At 36.4% G+C, this 7,608-nt stretch overlaps 1 pseudogene; it reads right to left on the reverse strand.

The window, feature by feature from the left end:
* Positions 1-562: 562 nt before the first annotated feature.
* On the reverse strand, positions 563-7,133 carry LOC135622867 (histidinol dehydrogenase, chloroplastic-like; annotated as a pseudogene).
* Between the last annotated feature and the right edge of the window lie 475 nt (positions 7,134-7,608).

The raw sequence follows: 7,608 nt of genomic DNA on the forward strand, positions 1-7,608 counted from the left end.
AAAGCTTTGTGGTGTTACCATGACCTTACACAGAGCCACGAGCTAAGATGGAGGACAGTAGGCTACTGTGGTAACTCTTTTATATTGGGTTGTTTGACCTTCAATCTTATACCCTTTTTCATTCAAGACTTTTTGTGTTTTCTTGTTAGTCATCATCAAATCTCCAAGAGATCTCGATGTCTGCTCCCAATCCATGAACAGCTGTCTTATTTGGCTGTGTCCCACTTTTTCTTATCTTTTTTTTTTCTTCCCATCCAATAATTTTCTTGATCCTGTTGAAAGATTCATGGCAGGCTTCAGGAGTGGAGGATCTGGCTATCCAACATCTCAAATTAAATACTACTAGCTGTGGGCACAACCCTCTAACCAAATTTGACTAATTATGTCTATCTATCTCAATTAAATCCAATATCCAGAGCAAGAATTTTGTGGTTTTCCTACATGAGTTCTTGGTCGATGATGTTTCTCCATAAACAAACCATAGACTCGAATCTTAAGCATGTGACAAATCACACATATAAGATATACAGGACAACAATGAATTCATGAGAAACTCGAGGTCTGCACAAGTTCAAATATTACTTTAGACTAAAACAATCAACAATGTTGCATATCAAACAGAAAAAAGTTTCTTGCATATTAGAACAGTAACGTGAAAGGATGGCTTACGTAGCAAATACCGGTGGCGACAAGTTCTACAGCATGTCTGCTGCCACAATACGAACAGCAATACCCTATCCATTCTGATTATTGGCTTGTCTTTTCCATTTGTTAGTTGATTGTGAATTTCAAAATGTTGCACAACAGTGAGAACACAACTTAATTAGGTTCTGCAAGCATAAACCGGATGATGAATTGTATCTGAGGATGTAGTTATTGCACGTAAAAATGAGCTGACTGTTTTATGCACTCCCCACTTTGAGCTGCTTGTGGGCACTGAAGAAAGACCACCCCCAACAGCTTGGCCTTTTAGCAGATTATGAATGATGCAAAATGGCAAAGGTCTTCAAGAAACAACCTGCTCAGTTCAGAAACCCAAACATTGACCGAGATAAGTTGTGATTCAACGTACCAACTCAAAAAACTCAAATGGAGAAGCCTATGATATTATAAGTTCCCAGAGCATTTTGGACCTGCATTATGTCAGCTAAGCAGGTAGGCCAGCTTCGATTTCCTGCAGCCGAAGGGTAACAGCTCTCTTGTGAGCCTCCAGCCCTTCGACTTCTGCCATCTTTGCTACATGCGGTCCAATGTTTTTGAGACCTTCCTCGGTTAAGGACTGTACAGTTATGTATTTGAGAAATGAGTTTAGTGACACCCCACTGTACATTCTTGCATATCCGTATGTGGGAAGGACATGGTTGGTGCCGCTAGCATAATCACCAACGCTCTCCGGCGTCCATTGTCCTAAAAAGACTGAGCCTGCAGTGATCCACAGAAGTTACTAGACAATTTTAGCAAAGAATTTATTGTCCTCAACAAATTTTAACTGTAAATGATGCTTTCCAACAGATGAGTTTCAATTGATTGGAGACTGTGTGATAATAACGATACGCTCCAACGAGAGTAAAACAGAACTTCTTTCTCTAACATGTTGAAACAATGGTTATAACCATAGCAAATTACCAGCATTCTCAATGAGACCCTCCCACCTTTCCGCATCCTTGACGTTGATGATCAAAATGCTCAGGAGCATACAAGTTCGAGAAGGAAATTGCCTGCAAAATACAATGTTTTTTGGTTCTTTCACAAGCAAACAAAAGGAGCTAGAACTACACAATTTAGCAATCCAGTGTAAACTGATGCTTCTGCTGTAAACAAACCACAGCCCAGAGCATAGAGCACAATATTGTATACAGATCCAGCGGATTGCCAGGACTTTGGTATTAAGCTAAATATGCTCAGGCCCATATTTCCAATCACTTCAGATGATAAGGTCAATACTAATAGCTTCAATATAATACCAAAAACTTCAGCAATGTCCTTGAAACTTCAACTGCACCTAGAAATAAGCCCATAGGCACTTTGAAGTAGACTAGTTAACTTAATTTAGTATATATATGTCAGTTGCATTAGTAATGGATTTAGAACCTCTAGTCTGGTTGAAACCATGTGGCATGCACAAGCAGGTATTCAGAACCAACCTCAACCATGTCTCTGGCAAACACAACATAGCTATGACTCAGTGCTTTTGAAGCATATTCTCCTCTGGGAAGGCTAGCACATTGGTTGCTAACTTCAGCCTGGATAGCATCAATATCCACTCCATCTCCGGCAACGACAAGAACCACCTGACTATCTGGACCATGTTCTGCCTGTAAATTTAGTGGAGTACAAAAAGAAATAAGAACATCAAACCAAGAAAATTTTAAATGCCAGTTTGATACCTATTTTGGAAACATATTGGACCATACAGTACCAGTAAACCAGGCTATTTACGGACCTATACAACCCAGAATCATTAAATAAAATAATAGATAAATGAATAACATATGTACTAGTATCAAGCTAAGCGTTTTGATACCGGCAGTTGGTCAGGTTGGAAAATACTAGACAGCATATGCTAATCTGACTGATGCTTAAAACCTTGCAACTAAAGACCTACAGAGCATCAATTTGAAAAGTGAATTCATATAAATTTAATATATTTTTGGTTTGCTGGTCTTAGAATTGACTACATACGTCAACATCTTTGACTTGGGATTTTCTGGAGCCTTATTCCAGATAATAGATGCCCACTACCTAAATAGCTCGCATAAGAAAGTAACAACACAAGAAATAAAAAGAATATTCTCCATCAAACACATGCTAATCAATTGAACAATACAAGTGCAAACAGAATAAAGACCTGAGAGAGGAGATCTGCAGCTACATGAACAGGATTGGCATGCTTGTCAGCAATGACCAGAACCTCTGAAGGGCCAGCAGGCATGTCAATGGAAACCATTGCTTCACTGTTCTGCAGGAAAAGAGAAGTACACCAAAAAGCAGGTTAATCTCAGACCAACAAATTGGAAGGCTCTGCGGATCGACCGGAAATTGAAATATTGTAGCACCAAATCTCTGCTCTTATGATTAGGAGGATATGTCCAACCACAAATCTCAAGAACCATTTTAAGAGAAGAAACAACACGATATCTTGGGAAATCAAAATAGAAGCTACAACATTTTAAAAAAGTTGATCTAAATAGATTGAAGATAGAATCAGGAGTAGAAGACTATTACACAACAATTCTTACGTGTTCCATAATCAAATCCTTTCATTAACAGTGATAGTATGATGCTGCCAGGTTCTTAGTCAGGGCTAGTTTTAGCAATTTAGATTAAGAAAAAAATAGTTTTATTTAAAATCCATGTTAAATACAACTAATAGATGATATTTTGATTGTATCCAGGAGTCAAAATGATGTCAAATCTATAAAAAGTAGATGACAAGCATTAGTGTTACAATAGGGCTTCTAAAATGAGAAAAAGTTGGGTAGTAATAAGAATTCTGTTACAGTTGACAAAAAGTTACAATATGGTTCTAGTGGTTCTTTGTCCACAAAATGTCAGCCCTCAGTTAGAAAGAGTCCTTAAGGATTCAAAATATTGAAAAAAAGGATCTAGCTGAAGAAAACAATGAAGATTTCTAGTGGTGATTTTATTTCTTAACTTCTACAACTATGTATAAGTGTGTGTGTGTATATATATGTATACACACACACACACACACACACATATATATATATATATGTTCTATCTTGACTTGTTACCTAAAATTTATTTTTTCTGCTGATGAGATCAACCATATAGCAGGCTTTTCTTTCCATTTGACATGTACATATGATGCTTAAGATGATGGTTGTTCCTAGTTCCTACGCATCTTTCTCATCTATATTCTGTTCTCTTTCCATAGTTAAATCTTGTTCTATCTCGGCTTGTTACTAAAAGGTACTTTTTCTGCTGATACAATTAAACATATAGCAGGCTTTTCTTCCCATTTGACCAAGACTAGTTCTCTACTTATTCTAATTGGGCCCTGATCTCCGTGGTGTATCTCTGGACAGAGTCGTCATAGTGCAAGCAAATACAACCTAAAGATTGTAAAATTAAAAGAGGAAAAATGTGGAACCAAGGACAGAGAGTAAAGAATTAAAGCATAAGGGAAGCTAAGGAATCAGAACCATACCTGGAGAATCATTTTTGCAGCAGTAACATATTGATTTCCTGGGCCAAAAATTTTTTCAACCTGCAAGAAACCATTAAAGGTTCAGATATTAAGTATATGGCCAGTCAATTGTAACCAACACTGAAATTGAGTTGAAGCGATGGATAGTTATGGCACCATCAACAGGGAGATTATAAACCATCAAAAGAAGATGACGTACATTTAAGCACATTTGATATCATTTATGCATGGAAGAATAAGTACTGACGGCTGTCTTTGGTTTCATTCAAAACCAGACATTTGGATTTGGAGTAATTGCAGATGATGGTTAGATAATGGAAGGCCCCACAACAAAGTTTTTATTCAAAATGAAAAGAAGCTCACAATGACCGAAAGAGATACTGGAAAATGAGCTCATTAAGAAATATTTATGCATTGTGCACCTAACAAATACAAAGAATGCAACAAGAAGTGTTTGCTCTTTGATGCAAAAAAGTACTCACATGGAAGATTACAGAATAATAGAAGATAAGCTGTAATAACATAAGCCCAGTAATCCTAGAATTTACAGTCACTAATTTTACAAGACAACCAGCTGCTTTTGGTATATTTTCCTCAAACATATAAAAGAAAATAATTCATAAAGTAACCCCCACTAAATACTGGAATTTTGTACCTTTGGGCAAGATGGAGTTCCCCAAGCCATTGCTGAGACTGCCTGAAGATATAACAGATAGAAATTAGTCAAAGCACAAGAAAAGCCATTTGCAGAGCAAAAAAGGGTGCTCAAAATCCTTGAACCTGAGCTCCCCCAGCTTTTAGAATGTGAGTTACACTGGCTTTCTTGGCACAATAAAGTACTTCCTGCAGCAAAAATAACAAATTCAACTTCATCTCAATGTGGGGCCAAGGTTCTTGTAGAAGGCTACCTTGCAAATGCTACCATCACGACTTGGCGGAGTTGCAAGAACAATAGTTTTGCACCCGGCAATATGTGCGGGCTGGTGCACGGAAGAAATCAAAAGTCAACCATATCTGTTCACCATCATGCATCAAAACTCAACAATACCATGACTGAACCGCCACAGCCATCCCTAGGAATAGATGAGCATACCACTGAAAGCATGAGAGCAGTTGAGGGTAAAACTGCAGTACCCCCTGGAACATAAAGCCCTACAGCGCCGATGCACCTTGCTATCCTTTTGCACCGAACTCCCTATGCATAATCATTACATCCAAAACCAGTTAATGAGAGCAAGAAAAACTTGGTGACAAAATAAAGAATACTACAAGTCATTTGCTTACTGTCATATTCTCAATATCCTTCTCAGGAACCCTTTGTGCATCATGAAATGCATAAATATTGGCATATGCCACATCAAATGCTTTCCTTACAGCTGGATCAAGCTTAACAATCACACAACAATACACAAACATTAACATGTATTGGTTGAAGTAAGTACAAATAGATGACAACAAAAATACAAGTTTTCTTTAACTAAAGATATGACTAATACAACCACATTGCTAATGAGAGCAATTTCCCACAACTTTTTACAAAGTCTGATATTGACATGGTCTCTAATAAAAAAGATCCTGAAATCTCTTAAGAAACTTAATGGCACAATAACAGATAACTAACCACAATGATTATGCTAAAGCCCTTGAACTGATAACGTCTAGACCAAATGTATCATAAAAGGTGACTGAGAAAATGCAACATAACAGTTATGAAACATATTTGAATTGAAAAGACTTTTAACAATTTCGAAATAACCTGAAAGAAAAATCCTGGTAGCAATGATCGCCTGTCCGAAAGTTGATAAGTGAAAGACACAACCAAAAATGTCAAATGCATACTTGTTCAAAAATAGTAATACAGCAACTAAATTTGAAGACAAAATTTATCATTCTACAGTCAGCTCAAAAAGAAGAATTCACAGCATGTTATAAGTCTCATTGGATTACTGTTAAAACCAGCCTACCTCTGGAACCGGAAGATCAGAAACTAGCTCAACTACTTTGTCAAGTACAACTTTGTCAAATTTTGCCGTATAACTGGATCAAGAAAAGAAAAAGAGATTTTGGACTTCTGAACAACTGATAACTTCATTAGTTGTTCAAATGAAAAATTCTATACAATATTTAGAAGCAAATGTAGGAATCACTGACTCTATTACTGCAGCATCTCCTCTGCACCGTACATCATCCACGATTGGGTTTACCTACCCATAAAAAGTGCAATATAATTGTCATAGTAGCTTTACCACTTAAAGGTCCAACAATTTCATTATCAAACTTACCACACTAAAAATGGATGAGAAATCAATACGAGGGCGAGCCTTGAGAGAATCAACCTCAGTATGAGTAAGCTCAGAAAGCTTATAAGATTTCATTGCACTCCTAACAATTCGACCTTTCAATCCTGTATGATCACCAATTGTCAATGTCAGAGGCACTGCATAACTTATAAAAGACAAGTACATAATGTGATCATTTTACTTAAATTCTTGCTTCACAGCCTCATTTCACTAAGATGCAGAAATTGTTTAAATATTAAAAAATCCAAGTTATTCTTAAAGGTTTTAACAAATCAAAGAAATATGTCAGTAACCACGAGCAAAAAACTTTCCTACTGATAGAAACTGAGAATTCATAAAAACAGGAGGTACAAGTACCTTTAGGAAAATAGCATATGTTATATCATTAGTTGTTCAAATGAAAAATTCTATACAATATTTAGAAGCATATGTAGGAATCACTGACTCTATTACTGCAGCATCTCCTCTGCACTGTACATCATCCACGATTGGGTTTACCTACTCATAAAAAGTGCAATATAATTGTCATAGTAGCTTTACCACTTAAAGGTCCAACAATTTCATTATCAAACTTACCACACTAAAAATGGATGAGAAATCAATACGAGGGCGAGCCTTGAGAGAATCAACCTCAGTATGAGTAAGCTCAGAAAGCTTATAAGATTTCATTGCACTCCTAACAATTCGACCTTTCAATCCTGTATGATCACCAATTGTCAATGTCAAAGGCACTGCATAACTTATAAAAGACAAGTACATAATGTGATCATTTTACTTAAATTCTTGCTTCACAGCCTCATTTCACTAAAATGCAGAAATTGTTTAAATATTAAAAAATCCAAGTTATTCTTAAAGGTTTTAACAAATCAAAGAAATATGTCAGTAACCACGAGCAAAAAACTTTCCTACTGATAGAAACTGAGAATTCATAAAAACAGGAGGTACAAGTACCTTTAGGCAAATAGCATATGTTATATCTTGATAAATTAAGAGCACAAAGTCCCAGGGAATGGTCAATGGTACGAGTGCCAACAAATCTGTTAGTCCTTGGAAAAGATAAAATCGTACTGTCCATTAGACACCTTTATCCTGCAAATGATGGTAAAATGACAATATAGAAAAACAAATTACAAAAAC

Source organism: Musa acuminata, chromosome BXJ2-9, assembly GCF_036884655.1.
Source record: "Musa acuminata AAA Group cultivar baxijiao chromosome BXJ2-9, Cavendish_Baxijiao_AAA, whole genome shotgun sequence".
NCBI classification, from domain to species: Eukaryota; Viridiplantae; Streptophyta; class Magnoliopsida; order Zingiberales; family Musaceae; genus Musa; species Musa acuminata.